Raw genomic sequence first — 25,881 nt, 5'->3', positions numbered from 1 at the left:
CATCCTGCGATCATGATCTGAGCCGAAATCAAGTTGGATACTTAATCGACTGAGACACCCAGGCTGCCCTAAAATCTTTCTGATGCATCCCCTAAATAATAACTGAGTTACAAAGCCACAAAGAGGAGAGAATTTATTTAAAAAATGTTGGTGGCCTCCTTTTAGAAATAATTCAGGGACAAGTAAATAAAAAGCCTTATTTCATCCACCTAATTGGATAAATCTCTCAATAGATCCTTCCATGACGCCAGTAACAAAAAACAATCTTCCATTTAATTTTTCAATGTGAAAAATAGTTTCTAAACAATACAGACCTTAAGAAATCATTTTAGCTTCAATCTAGCTTTAAAAAGAAAAAATGTTACATTACTTCATGGTTTTGCAAATTCTTCTTAGAACACAGTCATAAATTAAAAGAATAGATTTTCATGGGTGGCAATACAAACATTTTAAAGGAAGAATAGTGGGCCTATGTGTTCATTTCTTTATTACCTGACTTGCATGTGGATGATTCCCATTGTCTGCATGGGATAAGCTACTTCATTTTTTTTTAAAGATTTTATTTATTTATTTAATTGACAGAGAGAGAGGGACAACATGAGAGGGAACACAAACAGGGGGAGTGGGAGAAGGAGAAGCAGGCTTCTGGCCAAGCAGGGAGCCCGATGCGGGGCTCGATCCCAGGACCCTGGGATCATGACCTGAGCCAAAGGCAGTCGTTTAACCAACTGAGCCACTCAGGCGCCCCTAAGCTACTTCATTTTTATATCACATATAGAATTGCCAAATTACAAGGCTAAACAGCATGTGCATCCAAGTCTCTCACCTTGCAGATGAGAGAAGTGAGACACAGGGAGGTCCTGGGGCACACCCAAGGTCAAAGAGCTAATTAGCCTCAGAGTCAGAAACAGAGCCCACATCTCCTGACTCCCCAGAATGTATGCTATCATTCTCACAGTTTATAAAGCCTCTTTTATTACCAGTTTCCATGAGTTTTCATTAGACATATGAAAATTATAATGGTATTATTTCTAACAAATGTTTTCTCCTCGTAGTTACACATTCAATGTATACATGTGTAACATCAGAATATATATACTTTGTCAATGACTGTCCCCGTGGGTCCTTAAAAGATCACGATTATTGTAGGGGAGGGGGGAAAGAGTCCAGGTGTAGGACTCAGATGGGATGCAGTGTTCGAGCCCCAATTCTGTTGTGTATAAGATAGTAAAGTTGGTTAAGTTGTTTGATCTCCATAAGACTTTGAGACTCATCTAAAAATGGAACAATTAATGCCTACTTTAGTAACATTAATGCAAAGACCCTAAGATAGTATCTGGTTTTGGAGGCGCTGAGGAGAGAATTTCTTTTGACATTTGAAATCTACCGTATTTCCGGGCTGTCTAAATTTATTAATTCATTCATTCATAACATACTTATTAGGCACCTTCTGTAACTAAACATTGTTCTAGATGCTGGAGATAAAAATAGTGAACCAGATGGACCATACCCTGGGGGCACCAGCCAGGATCTCTGAGGGGACACACAAGGAAGCTGGTTTTACATGTGTTAGAAACAGTGCAAAATGGACTCAGCTGCTGCTAAGGGAATCACTGCTGCAAGAGTAAAGAAACTGCTGGGATGATGCTCTCCAAATCAGAAGGCAAGCAGAAAGCAAGCCCTTCTCCCGCCTCCGACCTCCAGGCTCCCTCTAGTGCCCCCTACCGACAGAGTCTTGCAGAGCGCCAGCTAGCAAAGCAGAAATGGGGTTTGCAGCCCGGACATGACAAAGCAAAGATCAAGGGTAGGTTTGGATCTTAAAGACAGTGTTTGAATAACTGACACAGATACATCGTGAGGAAGCTGATCAGTTGTCTTCCTTTAATCACAGGGTAAGGTGACTGGGCCTCGGTCTTTCTCTGCAAACTTGAACACTTGCCATCTACTGCTTAGAATTCTAAACCTCGGGGCGCCTGTGTGGCTCAGTCGTTAAGCAGCTGCCTTCGGCTCAGGTCATGATCCCAGAGTCCTGGGATCGAGCCCCGCATCGGGCTCCCTGCTCGACGGGGAGCCTGCTTCTCCCTCTCCCTCTGTCTGCTGCTCTGCCTACTTGTGCTCTCTCTCTCTGTGTTAAACAAAATAAAATAAAAATCTTTAAAAAAAAAAAAAAGAATTCTAAACCTCAGGTTGTGAAACCAGTTACTCAAAACAGTGCACACCTGTGTGATTTCTTTTATTTCTTCCAAAGAAACATCTCTCTATGAATTCGTTTATTTCAAAGTATTTTAATATTGCAATAAATTTAATCAAATGACATGTGGAAAAGGGGGAGGAAAGTGAAGAATTCAGAAGGTAAGAGAGACCTACAGGGAAGGAACTGGAAAAGAAATTTGGTTAAATGACAACCGAGAAAAACTTTGGCAGGAGAACTGAAGTCCCCATGGAGAATTATGGAGAATTTTTCTTCAGTTTTACCAAGTGGTGCAAACACTAGTCTAATCCATCCCCCTACAAAATCTACGATAAAATTTGCATCCCTCACAAGTGTTTGTGAACTTGGACTTTGGTGGTAGTAGTAGTAGTAGTAATATATACATTGGCACAAAAGACAAAAAGGATACAAGAGCACGTTGTAATAATTATGTCATCCTTACGTCCCTATCTCCCGACTGATAAAGAATAAGTATGATGGCAGATGTATTGGGGCTTATTTTCAGAAAACAAAATCCATCTAATTGGCACAAGGAGAATCAGTCTAGATATTATGTGCTGTACCAGATCCACTAAGAGAGTGAACAAAATGGATCCTAGGCTGAGTTTCCAGGAACACCTACTAAAACTTCAATCTAGAATTAGGCCCACCAATGGAGCAGCTGCCTCAGAGTCAGCAAGTCACTAACTGCTTAATGCCCCACATTGGTCACAACCTACACCAGACTGTGACGGCCAGACCATGGCACCTCTGCTGAAATCGCTGCAGAAAAACCAAATGTGCGCTCCTCTGTGCTCATCAGCAGAGGTGGTGAAGAGTAGGCTCTAAAAGCAGTATTCCACTTTTCCTTCTACATAATAAATTTCAAATTGAACTGCAACTGCAAGAGAATCTATGCAATGTAGCCTTTAGCCCACTTTTGGAAAAGATTGGAATGGGAGTTGAGTCGAGCCTCTCCACAGGACTGCCTCAGTAGAATTCCTCTACACGAGAGAAAAACATATAAAAGTCTCTAGAAATAAAAATCATATGGTACTAGCAAAATTTTAGAAAAGTGGGGCAAAGGACAAAAATCAGAATCCAAAAAGACACTCATTGATATGTGAACATTTGCTGATATGAACATATTTAGTAAAAGATAAATATGGCATTTCAAAGTGATGGAGAAAATATAAGCTGCTCAATTAACTGGGTATTGGAACACCTGGTTAACCATTTACACAACTATAAAGCTACATCCTTCAGACACCACACAGAAAGAAAAAATTCAGATGCATTAAAGAGCTAAGTGTTAGAGAGTATAACTATAGAAGTGTAAGAATCAATTATAAAATAATATCTGTATTGTCTTGGAATGGAAAATCTCTCTTAAGCACGCTACAAACTCAGAAATCATAAAAGGGAAAAAAGCCTGACACGTTTTGACTCCATAACATTTAAAACTTCTATATCCCAAAGCCCACCATATTAAATTAAGATGAGCAATATCCTGGGAGAAAAAAATTACGACGTACACAAGATTAATAACCAGAATGTGTCAGAAGTACGTACAAATCAGAGAAGCTAAACAAGTGAAGGAAAAATTTACCAAGGATATATGCAGGGAATTCTCAAAGAAACACAAATAGTCAATAAATATGTTAAAAGACATTCAACTTCACTAGTAAGCAGGGAATGCAAATTTTAAAAATGATACACCATGTCCATCTATACAGTAACAATAATTCAAAAGATTAAAAATATTTATATCGAGAATGCCTACTCTTACTACTCTATTGAACATTGTTCTGGAGGGTCGAGCCTGTGTGAAACAGCAAAAATGATGAAACAAAAGAAGATTGGAAATGAGGAAATAAAACTGTCTGCAAGGCAAGTCCCAAAGATTTACAAAAATGCTGACAGAATTATAAGTGGGTTTAACAAAGCTGCAAAATGCAAGGTCAGTATACAAAAGTCAATTGCATCTCTGTAAGTTAGCAATGAAAAACTGAAAATTGAAATCTTAAATAAAAAGTTGCCATTTAAAATAGCATCAAAAATCACAAAGTACTTAAGGATAAGTCTACCAATACATGTGTACAATTTGTATGCGAAAACTACAAAACAATGATAAGAGAGATCAAAAAAGACCTAAATAAATAGATGTTCTGTTTTCATAGATGGGAAGACTTGGTATTGTCAAACTATTAATTCTTCCCAATATGATCTATCAATTCAATGCAATCCCAATAAAAATTTCAGCCTGTTTATGGAAATTGACTAGTAGACTATTTATATTTATATAGAAAAGTAAAGGACTTGGAATAGCCAAAATAATTTTGGAGAAACAAAGTTAGAGGATTCACACTACCTGATTTCAAGACATCCTACAAAACTACAAGAATCAAGAGAGTATGATATTGGCATAACAAAAGACATATAGATTCAGAGAACAGAAGAAAGTCCAGAAATGAACTTATACATATATGGCCAATTGTTTTTTTGACAAAGGTACCAGAGTAATACAATGGAGAAAGGACAGTCTTTTCAATAAATGGTGCTGGAACAATGGGTTCTCCATGTGTGAAAATATAAGCCTTAACATACACCTTATAAAAAAAATTAACTCAAAATGGATCATACACCTAAATGTAAAACTAAAACCATAAAACTTCTGTAAGAAAACATAGAAAAAAATTATTTGCAATCTTGGGTTAGACAAAGATTTCTTAGGTATTACACAAAAATCACAAGCTGTATAAGAAAAAAAAACCAATAAACTGGACTTCAACAAAATTAAGAACTAGTGTTCTTTGAAAAACATTACTAAAGTAAAAGAAACTACAGACTGGAAATAAATATTCACTAAACACACATGTGATAAAAGACTTGTATCCAAAATATATAAAGAGCTCTTTCAATTCAATAATTTAAAAAAGTCAATTTTTTAACATCATTAAACTAAACATCATTAAAACATCTAAACATTATTCAAAATTAGAGAAGCACAAATTAAAGCCACAATGAGATCCTACTACATACCTACTAGAAAAGCTAAGATTTTTTTTAAAAAGAAAAAGAGGGGCACCTGGGTGGCTCAGTCAGTTAAGCGTCCAACTCTTGATTTTGGCTCAAGGTCATGATCTCAGGGTCATGATGTCAAGCTCCATGTCAGGTTCCATGCTCAGCGTGGAGTCTGCTTGAGATTCTCTTTCTCCTTCTCCCTCTGCCCCTCCCCCCATTCACACACTCTCTCTCTCTCAAATAAATAAATAAAATTAAAATCTTTAAAAAAATTAAAAATAATAAAAGAAAAATAGGAAAAGAAAAAGAAAGAAAGAAACCTGACAAACCCAGTGCTACTTCTGATGTGGAATAATTGGTACTCTCAAACATTGCTGGTGGTAATGCAAAATGGTACAGCCATTTTGGAAAACATTTTCTTTCTTTCTTTTTTTAAAGATTTTATTTATTTATTTATTTATTTATTTGAGAGAGAATATGAGAAAGAGAGTGAACATGAGATGGGGGCGGGGGGGGAGGGTAGGGCAGAAAGAGAGAGAGAAGCAGACTCCCCGCTGAGCAGGGAGCCAGAATTGGGGCTCAATCCCAGGACCCCGAGATCATGACCTGAGCCGAAGGCAGACACTTAACCAACTGAGCCACCAGGCGCCCGGAAAATATTTTCATATTTCTTTTAAAGTTAACCATACATGAATACTACCCAGAGACCCTACTTCTAGATATTTAATTAAGAGAAATGAAAATATATGTCCACAGAAAGAACTATATGTGAATGGCTATAGTAGCTTTGTTCATAATTGTCAAAAAACTAGAAACAACCTAAATGGTCAGCAGGCAAATGGATAAACAAATTATTGTATATCCATACAATGTAATGCTATCTAGTAATAAAAGACTGAACTACTGATAAACAACACAAATGAATCTCAAAAGCATTATGCTAAGTGAAAGAAGCCATTACATAGTGTAATTTACATCACATTCTAGAAAAGGCAAAACTATAGATGGCATCAATGGCTGCCAAAGGCTGAGGGTTGGGGGGAAGAGATTGACTACAAAGGGACATGAAGAAACTGCTGGGAGTGAGCTGTGGTCTTGGTTACACGATTTTGTATGCCTTTGACAAAGACCATCAATGCACACCTAAAAAGGGTTGAGTTTACTACCTATAAATTAGACTTCTGTAAACCTGACCTAAAAAAATCCATAGGGGGCGCCTGGGTGGCTCAGTTGGTTAGGTGTCTGCCTTGGGCTCAGGTCACGATCTCGGGGTCCTGGGATCGAGCCCCGCATCGGGCTCCCCGCTCAGCTCACTCTACCAGTGAAATGGCCACTCGCCATCAATGGGCAAACAGAGGCACACTTTTTCACCACCCCTGTACTTTCTGTGGGAGTCCTGGGTAGATAAACTTGTCAGCTGGCACAGTTTTATATCATAGGTCCGAAGACTTTCTGAAGGGTCAGCTAGTCTCAGCAGTTCCCTCAGTATCGTGGTTACACTGACCCAAAACACCAGCCTCCATTTCAGCAGGCACTTGATACTGTATAGTGATAGGGACAGTGACATTATTAAGTGATCAGGCTTCTAAATCTGAGAAACATCACATGGCCCCACATCACCCTGCTTTTAAAATGCAACATTAATGTGTTAAGGTCAATACAAGGTATCCATTTACTGACCTTTAAACTGAAGTCTAAAAGGAGGTTACAGTTTGGAAATAAATTGAGAATAATTGTTTTTTATGGATATTTTACTTCCTTTGAAGTAGCAAATAATGCAAAAAGATCATTAAAAAGGTCCCTCTTACTTTTTTTCATGCTCCAAGGCTTAGAAACATTTTCAGTTTGTGTCATAATGGGTGGCATTAAAATACAGGCAAGAAATATGACAGACATTTTCTGTGACCACCATTGGAGTTCATGGTGAGCCATCCATAAATGATTCACCCCATCTTCTCTGCAGAATTACCATATGTTATCCCTATGTTGTCCAGTCCAGCAGGCAAATACAGGAACAAAATACTGATATGGGACAACAGCACCGAATATCCATTTTTACTTATTAAACCACAAAAATTATTTGAGCCCCTGTCACGTGCCAGTGCTGAATGGGAACATTTCTTCCCTACTCCTGACTCCTTTTGTATTGAGGAAGTTCAACTAGAGTAACATCCTTGGCATCTCTCCACTACTTACTCACTCCTGAGAGGAAATAGTGACATGGCTGAGCTCAGACACCTTATCTATCATTTTCTTTGGAAGTGAGATGCCCCTAGGGTGTGGGAATTTTTCCTTGTTTTCCCATGACCCCAGTCTTATCTAGGGAGTTCCTCATTCGGGGGGTGGGGAGGGGGTTGCCTCAGTCCTGCATTGCCATTGACTAGAGGGGTCAGTCCACTTAATTTTGAGGATCAGATTTAGGAAACCCGCTTGACTCACAATAAGTTCATCCTCAATTCCGTGTTTATCCTAATAAAGATGGCATTTGGCCTCCCATTTGCTACTGTTTTAACTTACATTTTAATTTGTTATAAAACCAGAAAGGAGGATATAATTTGTTTGGTGCATTCTCGATGACTGCAACATTTCATGAACTGGGAAATGAAAATGCTCACACTAAAATTTAAGCAAAAGTATGGAATCAGGGAGGGCAATATACTCATGCAGAGAGGCTTTTGATAGAGTCAGGAAATTATGGTTGTGAGCCTGAACTTTAGAGGGTAGGCAAGGGATTTTTATCTGAGTGCTTTAAAGAAGTTTATATTAAGGGGCACCTGGGTGGCTCAGTTGGTTAAGCGTCTGCCTTCAGCTCAGGTCAGGATCCCAGGGTCCTGGGATGGAGCCCCGCATCGGGCTCCCTGCTCCACGGGAAGCTGGCTTCTCCCTCTCCCACTCCCCCTGCTTGTATTCCCTCTCTTATTGTCTCTCTCTGTCAAATAAATAAATAAAATCTTTAAAAAAAAAAAAAGGAGTTTATATTAACCCCACGCTAGCTGCTGTGGCCCAGGCCAGCGGATGGAAGGCTCTAAACTGGCAGGATGCCCTGCTGACCTTGGCGGCTGACTATTGTGTATGGTGGCTTTGTCCCCAGGCTAAAGACTGTTTCTCCAGAGGCAAGTCATCTCAGATTCTGCAACGGGGTTTTTAAGTACCCTTTAGCATGGCATTTAGTACAGAGCAGGGCCATGTTTGAGAAAGGGTTCATACAGCCACAAGAACAAACTACAATAGAATACAATCTGATGCCAGTGATGCTTAGGAATTTAAAAATGAACAAAAACTTATAATGTGTAGTTCCGTCCGTATCTTGATTACACCGACACATGGAACGCTAGCTTCCCAGTGTAGCAGCCACCCAAGTAATATTCCTAAGGCATTTATTGAGCATCTATCCTGAGTCAGACACTCTACCGAGACCAAGAAATACAGAGGTTAGCAGTCCGGGTGTGGAGGTGTGCTACCACTGTGTGTGTGGAGTGCTACAAAGCACTGAGAAGTTCCCTGATGCCGACTTAGAGGAGAGAGCCTGCTCAGGAAGCTCCCCCAGAGAAGTGATATGTTACCTGAAGCTTCATGGGCTGGAGAAAGATAGCTGGCAAAAGAAGAGACAGAGAAGGAAGGAGTATTTGGAAAGAAGGAGTCACCTTTCCTCAGAGGGGGTGAATTCAGGAAGTGTAAATAATCTAGCTAGAGGGAAGGGAAGTCCCGAAAGGTCAAGGAAGAAAGAGTTTCAGAAGACAGAAATAAATGGGGAACAAGAACATAATGGTGAAGGATTTTAGCCAGAAAGTGATGGAATTAAATACACATTTTAGAGGGCTCTTGCTGCAGAGAGAAACAGGGTAAGAGGGACAAAAAGTGCTCAGGCCACAAGTGTGTGATGGATGGGGTGAATAAAGAGGAAAGCACTGATCTGAGAGTCATAATGAGTTTGCCACTGACAGGAATTGGTGGATAATTGTACTGTATGTGGGACTTAGAAGGGGGATGGAGGAGGCAGTTGAAGGAAAAGAAAATGATCCCCAAGTTTCTGATTTCAGGAACTCTGTGGCCCAGAAGTGCCACTGACTCTCAAAGGAATTAGAACAGGGCGCACTGCCCCCACTGGAGTCTTAAATGCTCAGGGCATAGGGTGGGGACTAAGTGGACATCGGAGCCAACTAGCTAATAATAATATTACTATTAGTGAACAGTTCATAAAGTAACTTGTAGAACTAGCTGCTATAATCTGAATGTTTGTGACCCTCTCAAACTTCATAGGTTGAAATCCTAATCCCCAAGGTGATGGTACCAGGAGATGGGCCTTTGGGAGGTGATTAACTCATTAGGGATTAGTGCCTTTATAAAAGTGGCCCCAGAGAGATCCCTTCCACCAGGTAGAAGCAGACCTTCACCAGATACCGAATCTGCCAGTGCCATGATCCTGGGACTTCCCAGCCTCCAGAACTAGGAGAAAGAAATGGTTTTTGTTTATAAGCCACCCAGCCTGTGGCATTTTGTACAGTACCCTGACCAAACTAAGACACCAACAGTTATTGAGTGTTTACCATATGCCAGGCTTTATGCTTTGAGAAATAAAATAACTTACCTCGGATTAAACAGCAAGAAAGTGTACTATTGGTCCCAAGCCATTGTTACTCTAAACTCTTTGCTTTTAGTCATTTTGCTCTTCCATGTCCAACCAGTTCTGAGACTAGGGCACTAAAGTAAATCATGGTGTCTTTGTCTTCCCCAAGCAAGGCCTTCACTGACGAGGCTGGCTACTCTGTCAGTCTGATTAACACTGTGGGAAGACTTACTATGAAACTGAAGTTGATAGAGAAGACGAAAACAAAAACCTAAAAACAACTAATAAGAAAGTAGTAATTTGTACTTGGCCTGAGAAACCCTTATGCTTGACCTGTAAATCAATAGACTCCAGCCCAAAAAAGTAGGGCACCATGGAGAGAAGATTCAAAGAGAAAGGTAGAAATCAAGTTTGGTGTCTTGGGGGAAGAGGAAAAAAGGCATCTGCTTGTTAGGCTGTAATTCTAAATTCTTTGTGTATCATCAGATGTATAAGTAACACAAAGAGATGATGTCACACATCATTTATACTAAGCGATGGTTCCATGTTGGCCCCCTTGTCTTAAGAAAACAGGAACGTCTGCATCTACTTTCATTCTCCTAATATCACCTAGAATACGGCTCTCTTCCCCAGCACACATGTGAAAGAATGACTATACAAAATAAAGAAGGAAAGGAGAAAACGTATGTGTTTACTCAGAGATATGTCAACTTTAAAATGGGAAAGAAGAAACAGGAAATTTTTCGTTCATGTTTTTCAATTACTAGGGAGCTCTGGCATCCAGTCTGAGAAAATAATTTTCTACCCAGGTGGCTTTATCAGCTTAAATGATTCCCTTATTAATTAGAATTTCAAAAGGCAGTAAAAGCCAGTACAAAATAATGGGATTATTTGGGGAATTGATGCTAAGTGCTTAAATTGTAGCCTTCTAATGTGTCCCCCTTTTCTTTTGAATATGCACTTTAAAGTGCAACTGTCAAATGTCTAAATTATATCAGGAAACTGGATGTGACAGCGTCCAACTAACCACAAATTGTTGGGAGCTCTGCTCTTAGTCCAAGCCATCATGATCTCTTGCCCAGATGACAGTAATCACTCCTAAATAGGTCTCCCGGCTCTCAAACATATCCCCCTACAGTCTTCTCCCCACAAAGCAGCCCATTCATTTTCATTGCTGCATAATATCCCTCTGTGTGAGTATATCTTGATTTATTTATCCATTCTACTGTTGATGGGCAATTGGGTGGTTTCTTGCTTGGGTAATCACAACTACCCAATTTATCTTTTTGGTAAGCATACAGATGTCATTTCATGTATACTCCTGGGAATGAATTTGCTGGGTCATAGGGTATGTATATATTCAGTTTCAGTAGATGTTGCAGATAGCTTTCTAAAGTGGTAATTAATATTGTGTTTTTGTTTTGCTCTACCCTTCTCCTTATTCCATTCAGCCTTTTACATATCTTGTTTTCCCCTTACATTTTTCTTTCAATGTTTAACAATAAATAAAAATTTTTAAAAATTATTCTGAAAAAGTAAAAATTCTTCATAAATGAGGCTATTCAAAACAATATGTTCCAAACTCCAAAGGCATTTCCATGAGGCACTCCAAAGTATTCTGAGTGATGGTGCATTGTTGGGAAAATGGGCAACCACATACCACATCATTTTGTAGCAAACACATGAAACAGCCCTGGAATGTTTATTGATACAATCAGTCATATGACAGTGATATCTATGAGGAATTTGGGAAAATTTTTTCCATTGCTTCACCCCATTAGCAAAACTCACTATGATCATTATCCTAAAGTATCTAAAACCTCCGTTGTCCAAGAGGTTATATATATATATATATTTATATTTATTATTTATTATTATTATTTATAATCTCAAGATAGAATTATTAACAATTTATGTGAAAAATCTTTGTGAAATTTACTCATTTCCATTTTGAGAGGTTAGTTACACATTTCTCCTGATAGTTTTGGAAAAACAATTCAGATACATCTAATACGTATTATACATATATATATATATCTCAAGATGACACAGGTTTAAGTCAGATTTACTTTGATTATATGGATTTGAACATTTTCTTTCTTTGCCCCTGCTGTCCTTGTCCTGACCAGTTTGGCTCTTACTTCCAGTGTTTCCTCCTCAGTGGAGGCTTTGTCCTTGAGAGGGACTCTTGTTTCATAGTTTCAAGAGTTCCTAGGTTCCAGACCCCAGACTAGCCACCATCAGACCTTCCCATGGTCTGTTTACATTCATCCATGAATTAGAGCCTGCAAAGTACTCTTCCAGCTTGCACTAAAGATGGCATCTTAAAGCAAAATGAACTTGGATCACTGTATGAGTCAGGGTACCAGCAGGAAACGCTGATACACTCAGAAGAGAAGAGAGTTTAAAGTACAAAACAAACAAACATAGGGTGAAAAGAAAAGAGAGAGAAGAAAAACCAAGAAACAGATTTTTAACTCCAGAGAACAAACTGATGATTACCAGAGGGGAGGTGGGTGGGGAGATGAGTTAAACAGGTGATGGGGATTAAGGAGGGCATGTGTGCTGAGCACCAGGTGTTGTATGGATGTGTCGAATCATTAAATTGTACCCCTGAAACTAATATTACACTGTATGTTAACTAGCTGGAATTTAAATAAAATTTTAAAAGAAAAAAAATAAAGGACTATTGACATGAGTGGGCAAAGTTAAAGGATCTAACAAAGGATGGGTGAACCCCCCCGGGACTAGGAACAATGGAAAGTTGTTCTTACACTGAGGTCTGAAAGAAAAAGGGGCTAAATCAGCAAAGTGACACCTGGTGAGAATTGTAGTCTTAGAGAGGGGCCACAGAAGAAGAACGAGCCATGGCTGAAACAGCAAAGACCCTGACCTCTCCTCCCCTCATTGTCTCCCATTGCACCAATGGCAAAACTCGCTGGAAGCCACAGGACAAGGGAATTTATGTGATGCAGACTACAGGAACAGAGCAGAGTGGGGAAGGCAGCGCATGGGTGTGGTGGGACAAATACACATGATCCAGCAGCATCCCTGAATCATTGCCTGGAAGGGGGCCGTCCAGGAAAGCAGTCTGACCAATAACACAGACATTAGTCTCAGTATGTGTAAAGTATTAACCCGTGAAACCACTAAGATTTAGGGGTTGTTGGCGGTACAGTTAACCTACCCTAACTACTGTATCTGGCGTATTTACATTTTCACATTATGTCTTTTGTATCTGAATTGTTTTTCCAAAACTATCAGGAGAAATGTGTAACTAACCTCTCAAAATGGAAATGAGTAAATTTCACAAAGATTTTTCACATAAATTGTTAATAATTCTATCTTGAGATTATAAATAATTACTCTGCCTTTAGATGTTCCAAACAGCTGCTTTATAATGACAGCTCAAAGGGGGAGAAATTGTAGGGGGGATAAAACAGCATTTCTTCAAAAATGAGACTATAAGAAGGAGAAAATACCATGGGAAAATAGTCAAGTGAATACCATAGAAAAGTTCTTTTCAAGACCACCTACTCACATTTCAACTCACCTCCTTCCTTTCAGCATTGCTTTCCCTTCTCTTCCCCAGTGAAGTGCCTATTGCACTCAAATTGGCCCCTACTATTTAGAAACCCATCAGCTTTCCCCCAATAGCCTCTTTCCACCTCCTCTATCCATTCTATGCTCCAGGCCTCCTCAGTTTACCTGGAAACATCACTCCTGGGCCTTGTTACATGAGTGGTTAGCCATCAATGCTCCCGAGACCACAGCTTGATCACATGATAGGATAATTGTCAGTTTATTACCTTTCATCCCAAATGATGGCAAGTACTGGAAGTGGAGGACAATCCCTTGTCTTTGTACATCTTCTATGCCTAACTCTAAGTCTGATGTACACCATCCCTTCAGTAATGGATGGATGGATGGATGGATGAAGTACTATCAGAGCATTAGAGAAAAAAGGGAATAGTAAGAACAACATGAAATCAGGAAAATAGAAGGTAAGTTCCAGGAATTGCAAGCATCCAGTTGGATTGTTATAAGGATGTTGGTAGGAAGGTGGCAGGTGAAAAATGTTGAAAATAGAAGATGAAAAACAGTTCATAGGGCCTTGAATGTCTGGCTAAGGCAGCTGGACTCACCCCTCAGAGAGTTGAGGAACCACAGGAACTGATGAACAGGGAAGAAATGAGATCAGATTTGTGTTTTAAGGCAATTAATCTGGCTGTTGGAATATCCTTTCCTTTTTGATAATATATTCACTTTCTATCAAGACTTTTCTTTGTCTTAACTCAAACAAATCAATCTTATGTTGTGGGTTTGAGCAGCCCGATAAACATTTCTTTTTCCAAAACAGCTCACACCTGCTGTCTAGGTCAGTCTTGAGTGAAGTGTTGTTTTGCAATTTTTTTCTTTCAAACAATTAGTCTTTATGCTACTTCTCAAGCCACCAACTGCATTATTTTGATGCAACACCCTGAAATTAATTCTGAACTGCTCCCCAAGGCCCAGCATGTGGTTACCAGCAAATGCTCGCCCACAGCAGGGAGAGTCACAAGAGATTTCTATATGAGATTCTCTTATACGACAACATTTGCTGATAGAAATTCCAGTCATATTTTTTACTAGAAATAATTTTTAATGGCACATTCGAATGAAATCTTGCCATTTGCAATAACACGGATAGAGCTAGAGAGTATAATGCTAAGCAAAATAAGTCAATCGGAGAAAGACAAATACCATATGATTTCACGCATATGTGGAATTTAAGAAACAAAACACATGAGCAAAGAGGGAAGAAAGAGGAAAACCAAGAAATAGACAACTATAGACAACAAACTGATGGCTACCAGAGTTAGTGGGGAGGAAGGGTGAAATAGGTGATGGGGATTAAGGAGTGCACTTGTAGTGATGAGCACCAGCTGATGTATGGAAGTGTTGAATCACTAAAATGTACACCTAAAACTAATATTACACTGTATGTTAACTAAATGGAAATTTAATTAAATAAATAGATACATAAATACATAACACATTTACTCAAGGAGAAAAATTATCTTTCAATGTTATAAGACCATTTTAATACTTGACAAGTAATTGGGGCGCCTGGGTGGCTCAGTCGTTAAGCGTCTGCCTTCGGCTCAGGTCATGATCCCAGGGTCCTGGGATCGAGCCCCGCGTTGGGCTCCCTGCTCCACGGGAAGCCTGCTTCTCTCCCACTCCCCCTGCTTGTGTTCCTTCTCTCGCTGTGTCTCCCTCTGTCAAATAAATAAATAAAATCTTAAAAAAAAATACTTGACAAGTAATTGAATAGATCAATATTAAAAATTAGACCACCATCCTTTGACAATCACATATTATTTAATTTATCTGCCATAAGCCAGTCTTTGTAACAATGCATGTGGACCAAATCAACAAGTGATAACTTCAGACCATTTTAGATAAAAGTTGTATCTTAAAATTATAATGTTTTACAAGTAAACATTAAAGTTCAACATGCAAATTCAGTTGATACTTTGTTTTTAATAAACTAGAGAAATTTATTTTCTCTAGTTTCCCAAACCTATTGCTGATCAGAAAAATAAATAATTACAAAGAACGCAAGTCCAATACAACAGTATTACGGAGCCATTTGGTATGAAAGGAGATAATGAAGGCTTTGATATTGCCCAGATGGACTTCTGGACTTACCTTTTTAGATACCTTATATTCGGTAATCAACACTTCAGAAAAGAAATGGATTACTCTGAGATTGGAATATTTCGAATACAAAAGTAAGGCAAATCACTAGACTTGAATGATCTTTCAGCATTTTTTTTTTAAATTCCAAGATGGATCATTGAGAAGACTCAAGCCACATGCATAACTAAACAAGAAATCAGATTCTCATTTTCCTATTGCTTGATACTTTGACAAACCATCCTCTCTTTTCCAAAGTCCATTCCTGGGTCAAGTAGAGGGCAAAGAAAGCAATCTCCCCCCCTCTTCATGCTGTGATATAGGCTCTTCTCTAAGAATCCGAGGGCTGTGATGCAAAGCACTGTAGAAGTTTTGGGAGATGGGTGGGTGAATAGATATTGACCCAGAAAGCACTGGGTACCATTAGCCCTCCAAGAAATGAGCTCGTTTTTGAGATTTGCTGGACCTTGGTGTAAACTTCCTATTTAAATTATAGGAAACTCATCCCCTTCATCTGGTCTGGAATCATCTTTCTTTAAAAATCAATAAATAAATTCCTGACATATCTATCCTGCTAAACTAGTCATCATGGTTTCACTTTCTGCTCCAACAGCCTGTATGAATTTCTCTGCCCAATCTGATTAATTTATATTCACAAGGATTAATAAATTCTCTTAAAAAGAGAGCTCTTTCTGATCTTGCTGGTTTCCTAAAGTCAAGTATGCACATGGGTATCTGGCTTATTAGCATTTCTACAAATTCTGTTTTTCCACACATTTAATTCATATACACATAAATACATGTAGATCATTTTTAAAGTTTTGTATCTGGAAGAAGATTGAAAATGTAACATTCCAGTTAACTCTGGATGATCAAAGAGTAAATATTTATCATTTAATGTATCCTAAAAAATTTTGCATCCTAATACCTGCTCTAGTTAAACATTTGTTTATTTCGCTTTTGGATATTTGCTATATAATCAACATAACAACTGCTTTGCTGATATCTTAATTCCCCTCATTTTTATTTTTTAAGCAGAAAAATGTTTTGAAATTCAAATATTTTACTACTATTATCTAGGAAAATCTGGAGGAGATGGGCCTTGCCTTCCCTCTGGAAGAAATTTTTCTATTCCCATTATGAATTCAAGAAGGAACTGAGCTTTGTTCACATCCTGGTTCCTTCGATATTATCTGTATGCAACAGAGTCTTTTGAAATACAAATTCTCTTACTAAATGCCCTGCTCCAAGGGAAAGTTTATGAGCTATAATTCTTACCTCAGTTGGAGAAAAGCTATCTATTCCATAGAGGCATTAACAAGATGTTTTTTAGTCCCCACAAGGTGACTTCGTTTGATGTAAATTTCTAGACCAGACACCCATGATATAAAAAGAAACATATTCAAGAGCCAGGTTTTTTATCCATCATTTTAGGTTACTTATGCCCTCTACCATACACTCCTCATACCAAAGTATTATGAAATGTTTAAATGAAGTTATTTATAATTCAGTGGTAACAGGTACTCTAATTCATGCTAAATGGGATCTTAGAGATTTCATATCCCATGCTAGGACCACACTACTAGAACCCAAATCCTAAATATTACCCCAGAGCATGAGGCGGTGGCTGCAGGAGCAACCTGAAAGGAAATGTTGAAACATGTCACCATTGCAGCTTTGAAGGACACATGTAACTCACAACTATATTCATCCAGAATAGTTGACACTGTGGAATTATTAAGCTAACTGTTCACAGAGGCTGAAGTCAGTTGGATGCTCTATCTATGGTGGGGACTCTTCCACCAGCAATTTCATCGGTGTTCCTTGTTGCCCTCAGCAAAATAATGAAACACTTGGGAGCAAATATACAACACAACAAACCATAGCTGGATGCCAAGATTGCAAATATTTCCACAGATACTTTGAAATTGCCTTTGATGCTCAAGTAAGCAGGGACAAAGGAGATCCAGACGATGAAAAAGACCAGCATTCCAAACGTGATTCTTTTTCCTTCATAGTAATTATCCGGCAATTGGTGAGTGACAAAGGTTGTTAGAAAGCATAGCAAGGCCAGGAAGACATGGATCCCAAGTATAGAGCATAAAAACTCTACAGAACCTTCATCACATTCCAAAATGATCTTTATATGTCAAGATTCTATGTTCTTGTACAATCTTGGGGGCTCCAATACTAAGTAGGCTGGGCATAAGCCAATCTCTACTAGAACAGAGATCAGCACAATGATTTTTTGATAAAGGGAGTGGATGGATATAAGTCAGGTTTTGGATTTAGAAATTGTGAAGGCTAAAAACAGTGAAATTGTTTTTCCAAGAATGCAAGATGGGCAAAGAGAAAAACCCATTGCCAAAGTGACCTGGCCGGTCATGCAAGACCAGTTGTATGGCTTGCCAATGAAAAGCATGGAAGACAGCAGTATGATGACAAGAGAAAGCTGAATGAGAAAGCTCAGCTCCTGGTCATTGGCGTTCACAAGTGGAGTATGCCTGCATATCACGTACACAACTGTGACTGCCAAGACCACAAGCACCCCAACGATAGTGAGAATGACAAGCACGAATCCCAGGGCCTCATCATAGGCAAGGAACTCCACCTATTTCAGCACACACTTGCTCTTTTATGCATTTGACCAATAGTCTTCATCACATTGTTCACACTCCCTTTGACCTAATGAACAAAGAACTGCAAGAAAATCAATTGTCCCCTTCAGCTGCGAATAGCTCAGAACAGCCGAAGACCTAGTGTAGGACTCATTGAGATTCCTTTATACAGAATATACAATATCTAAAAAAAAAAGAAGAGAAAAAAGCAGCAATACAATGGTCTTAGAGTGTGCAACTAATACTAAAGGTTGAGAATTATTTTCAGTTGTAGGAATTCAGTCTGGCTTCTTGGTTTCTGCCTTTCCTGTATGGGCCTTTTCTGGTAAGATGCCTCTTTCTCTTCCAATTATCCAATTGAGAAGGGAGGTGTCTAGTCTATCCTCATAAACCAGAGAATAATCCACAAACAGTTTCGAATGTATGAGAAAATTAAAGCTACTAAAGGTGAATCAAGAGGATTGTGATAAGGTTGATTAAAATACAAGTGGTTTTTTTAGATTTTTATTTATTTGAGAGAGAGAGAGATCACAAGCAGGAGGGAGGGGTAGAGGGAGAAGCAAACTCCCCGCTGAGCAAGGAGCCTGATGCAGGAACCCTGGATCCCAGGGCCCTGGGATCATGACCTGAGCCGAAGGCAGATGCTTAACTGACTGAGCCACCCAGGCATCCAAAATGCAAGTATTTTCAACCTTCCATTCAACATTACTGCCACCTACTGAGGGGAATTTTGTCTTTCTCAGCTTTCTCCTCCCCATCCTCCAGATTCAGATTCCAGAGAATAGGCAGAGATGACTGAGAATAAGAAGGGAAACAAAAATAGCAACCATGTTAACTAAAGTTGAGAAAAATTTGGGAACCTTCAGCTGGGCAGATTCTCTAAGGGAGAATATTACAACGTAAGAAAAAACTATTTGAGATGCATTCATGGTAAATTATCAAGTGGATCTCTTTAATGTTCTCTGAAAGGTGCTAGGGAAGATCGGAATTCCCTTCCAATCACTTCGGACTGCCGGACTGGACTTCTCTTGACATAACTCAGTGCAGAGACTGGGTCACGTGGGGTTCAGGCAGGTGTTCAGGTTACCTATTTTCCAATTGGGGAAAATTTTACATTTTTAAAAATCCTCCTTGAAATAAATTATTATTAAGGGCCTTTTGGTAAAGGACAAGGACAACTTGTATTATCTTTAAAGATAGAGATAAGCAGAAATAAAAGTACACCTGATCCAACATGCTTCATAAGGCTAAGCAAACCAAATCTCACTGAAATCCTGGTCATGAAGAGCAGCAGTGCAGCAGGTTGTAGAGAAGAATTCACAGAGCAGTTGTTACAGAATTCATCTGTAAAATTCATCCTGCAAACCTGAAATAATTATGGCCTTAAGTCCATTGTCTTTAGGGATAGAATTCTTGATCTTATAATTCCAAATGAGAGATAATACAGTAGAATAGAGAACTGTAATTCACTTATTTTTCCAATTATTCACTGTTTTTTACATAACTAATGTTTAATCTATTTTAGAAATTGAAATAATTCTAAGTACTTTTTATGAATCCATTTATTCACATTTCACATTTCATTTTTTAAAATTTTTTTCTCTTAAATTCACAGATGCAAATCCTTTTCCCAACTGTAGCAGCTTTAGAACTGAAACCCAATATTATGGTTTTTTTCACACTGCACAGAATATCCAACAGTTTGATGGATTATAATGATTTTTGTTATAAGTTGTTCACACCTATTTATAAAGCTGGCTCCCAAAGCCCTCTTCACCAGAGCATGCTTAATCTAGTTGCATTTCAATACCATTGGAAAATATGACCATCTCTACCTGGTTCCCGTGACACGTGTCCATCAGCACATGGGATGCAGTCAAAGCAACATATCGGTTCCCCCTGACGAATCCCCTTCCGTGTCCCAGGATGACATAGATCAGTACACACCAAGTGAGGAAGCTAGCAAAGACAAATAGAATGCATGTAACAAAGCCTTTTGTCTCCACACACAAAAAAAAAGTCGAGAGAGTTCACACCTGGATTTCCATGGGTTTTGTGATATCTTGGGAAACCCGGGATAGCTGGACAAGGATAACAAAGAGAATGAATGACACCTGGAGAGCCTAGAGAGGAATTTTGCTGAAGTCAGTCTTGTGGTTGATTCTAGAAATTTAGAGCTCATCTTCAAGTTAGGTCTTTCCAATTTGGGGGCCTCAGACCAGCCTCCATGCCTATGATACTCTGGAGAAGGGACAATTTGATAAATCTGTTCCTGCTTGTTGGGGGGGCAGTGACCCCAAGAATTGTCTTGAAAGCCTGAAAAAGATTTTTTCTCACAAGGTCATCCCAACAGTCTGAAAGTCAAAGATGTGTCATAAAGGCTCAGCAGAAAAGAAAAATAAAAGATCTTTTCCATGGGAAAAATTGGCAGGACAAAAAGGAAATGTGGACAAGGCATAACACTGGAATATTTTCTCACAAAAAAAAGAATTTTGAGAGCTCAATGGTAAATACAGGTCTCCCTTTACATTCTACAGGGATGTGCACTTTGAAACCCAGTACAAATGCAATGTTTGTAAATCAGTTTATATCTTAATGGAAATGAAGATTTCCATTTCCAAATGAAGATTATTTTAAAAGGCGATAAAATGTAGTTTCCATTAAGGAAATATTTATTTTGGAAAGTGAATAATCACATTTATATTTACTTTGGAAATCAGAATTTTCCTATATTGAGTTTTTAGGTTAAATCTGAATTAGATAACAATGAAAAATATTAGAGATCTCTGAGATCAGTTATGGCACGTAACATTACTGAAGTGTGGATTGCTGTACACACCTTCTTCTTACAAGGTGTGTGCATGCGTGACCAAAGAATGAACTGGATTTCCTCTCTCCTGACCCAGTCTTCTGAAAAGAGCTCTCCATATATCTTTCTTCGAAAATCATCATAAACAATGAGCTGATGCCTCTTTGTTCCATTTCTCAGTATCCCTTCCCTTCTCAACACCAGTAACCTAGCTTCTAACCCACTCACCTCACTAAAATGTTTCCTGCAGTGTCTGCTAGCTTTTCCTCTAGCTACGTTCTCTTTTGTATCTCTTCAATATTTGGCACTCTTAATCAACCCCTCCTTGAAATGCAGGCTCCCTTGTCTTCCACTGGGCCTTTTATTTATTAATTGGTTCTACGTCCTCCACCTTCCTCACCACTGTGGGCATTTTCTTAGGTTTGGTCCTTAATCCTCTGCTTTTATCTCTTGATATAAAGCAGCTCATTCACTCTGTCTTTAAACAGCAGCTCTGTTTAAGAACTCCCAAATCTTAATCTCTACCAACCTATCCCACCTGAACTCTAAGTCCATATTCTAAACTTCCAGTATGCCCCTACTTTGAGTATCTCATCTCAAATTCAACATGTCCAAAGCTATCCCCATTAACCCTATTCCTTCTCCCAAATTCCTCATTTCTGTCACAACATCACCATTCTCATCCATAACCTCAAACCTTATCTTGCATTACTTGCCTACATATTCCCTCTCCTTCACTCAGGCCCATCTGCTCACCAACCTCCAGACTCAGTTTACCAACATGAGTTAAATCATGCCTTATACTGCCCACTAATTATTTAAGGCAGGACACTTCCAAGTGCAGTCTGTCAGCAAATCCACTGGCTTCTAACTGTAAGATATCCAGAATCTGACTATTATGTGCCACTTCCATCACATCTATCTTGGCTCAAGCACCAGAATCATTTTGGATTATTTTATTGGTCTTCTAATTGGTGTCCCTTTTTCTACTCTTGTCCCCCCCCCCGCCCCCACCAGCCCACTCCTTCAGTTTATTTGCAGCATGGCAAACAAATGATCCTTTAAAGATTTTATTTATTTATTTATTTATTTATTTATTTATTTATTTATTTATTTATTGAGAAAGAGATAGCCCGAGCAGGGGGAGGGGCAGAGGCAGAGGGAGAGAGAGAATCAAGCAGACTCCAAGCTGAGTCTGGAGCCCAGTGCGGGACTCAATTTCACTACCTTAAGATCATGACCTGAGCCGAAATCAAGAGTTGGTTGCTTAACCGACTGAGCCACCCAGGCACCCCAAGAGATGATCCTTTAAACCCTAAATCAGACTATTATTGTTCTCTCTCAAGGCTCTCTCGTGGCTCCCCTTTTCACTCAGTGTAAAAGCCAAAGTCCTGAAATAGCCAATAAGGCCCTATGTGATCTACCCTCTCTTGCCTTTCTTCCCTCCTCTCTCACTACTCTCCCACTCTCCCACTCCCTCACTCTGTCCAGCCACATTGACCTCTTTGCCGTTCCTCCACCTGCCAAGTACGCCCCTGCCTCAGGGCTTAGAAACTGCCATTCCCTCTGCCTGGAATGCTCCTCCCCCAGATGATGCATGGATTCACTTCCCTTTTTGTTCAAATGTCACCCTTCCCTGACCACATTATGTGAAGTTACAACACTCTCCCCATCACTCCCTATCTCAGGCCCTACTACTTTTTTTCCTCCAGCACTATCACCCTTTAAGATAACATATATTTTAGCTATTTGTCTTGTTTATTGCCTATTTCCTCCCACTGAAATGTTAGCTCCATTAGTCAGGGATTTGTTCTGTTTTGTACAGTGACATATCCCCAGTTCCTAGGATGGTGTCTAGCACCAGTAATATTGTGCTCAATAAATATTGGCTCAATTAATTAATTAATTACATTATAAGTGCTGTGAAGGCAGTGTTTTGGGGGTTGTGCATGTGTGTGTGTTTTACTTCTTTCCCTTTATTTTGTAGTTTGTGAAATAACAGGTTGGTTCCAAAGAATCCTCCAAAGCTGGTTAATTTTGAAATAAGGAGAATATCATTATGAACTTACGGATTTAAAAAATGTATTTTCTTTTATTGCATTTATTTTCCTTATTGATGCTCAAGTTGTCCAAATTTTTGTTAAAGATTTTATTTATTTATTTGACAGAGAGAGACACAGCAAGAGAGGGAACACAAGCAGGGGGAGTGGGAGTGGGAGAAGCATGCTTCCTGCGGAGCAAGGAACCTGATGTGGGGCTCGATCCCAGGACGCTGGGATCATGACCTGAGCCGAAGGCAGACGCTTAATGACTGAGCCACCCAGGCACCCAAGTTGTCCAATTTTTGACCAGGGAAAACTTCTGCTTGGCTCCTGCATTCTTTTTTTTTTTTTTTTAAGTATAGTTGACAAACAATGTGACATTAGTTTCAGATGTACAACATAGTGATTCCACAAGTCTATATGTTACCCAATGCTCACCACAAGTGTACCCACCATCTGTCACCATACAACACTACCACAGACCATTGACTGTATTCCCTATGCTGTACCTTTCATCTCCATGACTTATTCATTCCATAGCTGGAAGCCTGTACCTCCCACTCCCCTTCACCCATTTTGTCCATCCTCCCACCCCCGTTCCCTCTGACAATGATCAGTTTGTTCTATTTTTTTGGTTCATTTCTGCTTTTTGTTTGTTTATTTTGTTTTTTAGATTCCACATGTAAGTAAAATCATATGGTATTTGTCTTTCTCTCTCTTATTTCACCTAGCATAATACCCTCTAGGTCAATTTATGTGGTTGTAAATGGCAAAATGTCATTCTTTTTTATGGCTGAGTAATACCCCATTATATAGATATACATACCCCTTTTCTTTATCCATTCATCTATGGATGGACACCTGGGTTGCTTCCATATCTTGGCTATTGAAATAATGCTTCAATAAACAGAGAGGAGCACATATCTTTTTCAATTACTGTTTTTGTTTTTGTTTTCTTTGGGTAAATATCCAGTAGTGGAATTATTGGAGCATATGGTATTTCTATTTTAATATTTTGAAGAAATTCCATACTACTTCCCACAGTGGCTGCACCAATTTACATTCTCACCAACAGTGCACAAGGATTCTTCTTTCCCCAGATCCTCACCAACACTTGTTATTTCTTATCTTTTTGATTCTAATCATTCTGACAGATGTGAAGTGATATTTCACTACAGTTTTCATTTGCATTTCCTTGATGATGAATGATGTTGAGCATCTTTTCATTTGTCTGTTTCCCATCTATATATGTTTTTGGGGAAAAAAATTCTATTTAAGTCCTCTGCCCATTTTGGATTATTTGGTTTTTGGTGTTAAATTGTATAAATTTTGGATATTAATCCCTTATCAGATAATGTCATTTGCAATATCTTCTCCTATTTAGTCAGTTGCCTTTTCATTTTGTTGATGGGTTCCTTTGTTGTGCAAAAGCTTTTTATTTTGATGAGGTCCCAATAGTTTATTTTTGCTTTTGTTTCCTTTGTCTGAGGAGACATATCTAGTAAAATGTTGCTAAGATTGATGACAAAGAAATTACTGTCTATGTTGTCTTCTAGGAGTTTTATGGCTTCAGATCTCACATTTAGGTGTTTAATCAATTTTGAGCTCATTTTTGTATATGGTGTAAGCAAGTGGTCCAGTCTCATTCTTTTGCATATAGCTGTCCAGTTTTCCTAGTACCATTTATTGAAGAGACTGTCTTTTCTCCATTGCATATTCTTGCCTCCTTTGTCATAGATTGACTGTGTAGTGTGGGTTTATTTCTGGGCTCTCTATTCTGTTCCACTGATTCTATGTGTCTATTTTTGTGTCAATACAATACTATTTTGATTAATACAGCTCTGGAGAATATCTTGAAATCTGGAATTGTAATACCTCCTGCTTTATTCTTCTTTCTTAAGATTGCTTTGGCTATTTAGGGTCTTTTGTGGTTCCATACAAATTTTAGTATTATTTGTTTTAGTTCTAAGAAAAAGGCTGATAGTATTTGGTAGGGATTGCATTGAATCTGTAGGTTGCTTTGGGTAGCATGGACATTTTAATGATATTAATTCTTCCAATCCATGAGCATGGAATATCTTTCCATTTGTTTGTGTTGTCTTCAATTTTTTTCAACAGTGTTTTATAGTTTTCAGAGTACAGGTCTTTCACCTGCTTGGTTAAGATTACTCCTAGATATTTAATTCTTTTTGATGCAATTGTAAATGGGACTGTTTTCTTACTTCTCTTTCTGCTGCTTTGTTATTCGTGTATAGAAACACAACCAATTTCTGTGTATTAATTTTGTATCCTGCAACTTTACCAAATTCTTTATTAGTTCTAATAGTTTTTGTTTTGTTTTGTTTTGTTTTGTAGTCCTCAGGGTTTTCTATGATTAGTAGCACAGCATCTGCAAATGGTAACAATTTAACTTCTTACCAGTTTGGATGACTTTTATTTCTTTTTCTTTTCTGATTGTTGTGGCTAGAATTTCCCAGTACTATGCTGAATAAAAGCAATGAGAGTGGACATCCTTGTCTTGTTCCTGATCTTGGAAGGAAAGCTCTCAGTTATTCACCATTGAGTATGATGTTTGCTGTGGGTTTTTCATATAAGGCTTTTATTATATTGAGGTATGTTCCCTCTAAACCCACTTTGTTGAGAGTTTTTATCACAATGAATTTTGAGTTTTGTCAAATGCCATTTCTGCATCTATTGAGATGATCATATGATTTTTATCCTTCATTTTGTTGATGTGGTGTATCATGTTGACTGATTTGTGAATATTGAACCATCCTTGCATCCCCAGAATAAATCCCACTTGATTGTGGGGAGTGATCCTCTTAATGTATTGTTGACTGTGGTTTGCTAATATTTTGTTGAAGATTTTTGCAAGAGATCTCTTAACCTATCCTCACTTTTAAAAATTCTTTTTTCTTTTTTCTTTTTTTTTTTTTTTAAGATTTTAT

The 25,881-nt window shown here is 38.6% G+C and overlaps 1 pseudogene; it reads right to left on the bottom strand.

The window, feature by feature from the left end:
* LOC117999461 overlaps positions 1–25,881 on the bottom strand; it is a 74,934-nt pseudogene that overhangs the window by 29,020 nt on the left and 20,033 nt on the right.

The sequence above is a fragment of the Mirounga leonina genome, unplaced genomic scaffold (assembly GCF_011800145.1).
Source record: "Mirounga leonina isolate KUSES-001 unplaced genomic scaffold, KU_Mleo_1.0 Mir_115, whole genome shotgun sequence".
NCBI lineage: Eukaryota > Metazoa > Chordata > Mammalia > Carnivora > Phocidae > Mirounga > Mirounga leonina.
The sequence above is the reverse complement of the archived record's forward strand: the minus strand, read 5'-3'. Positions and strand labels throughout refer to the sequence as shown.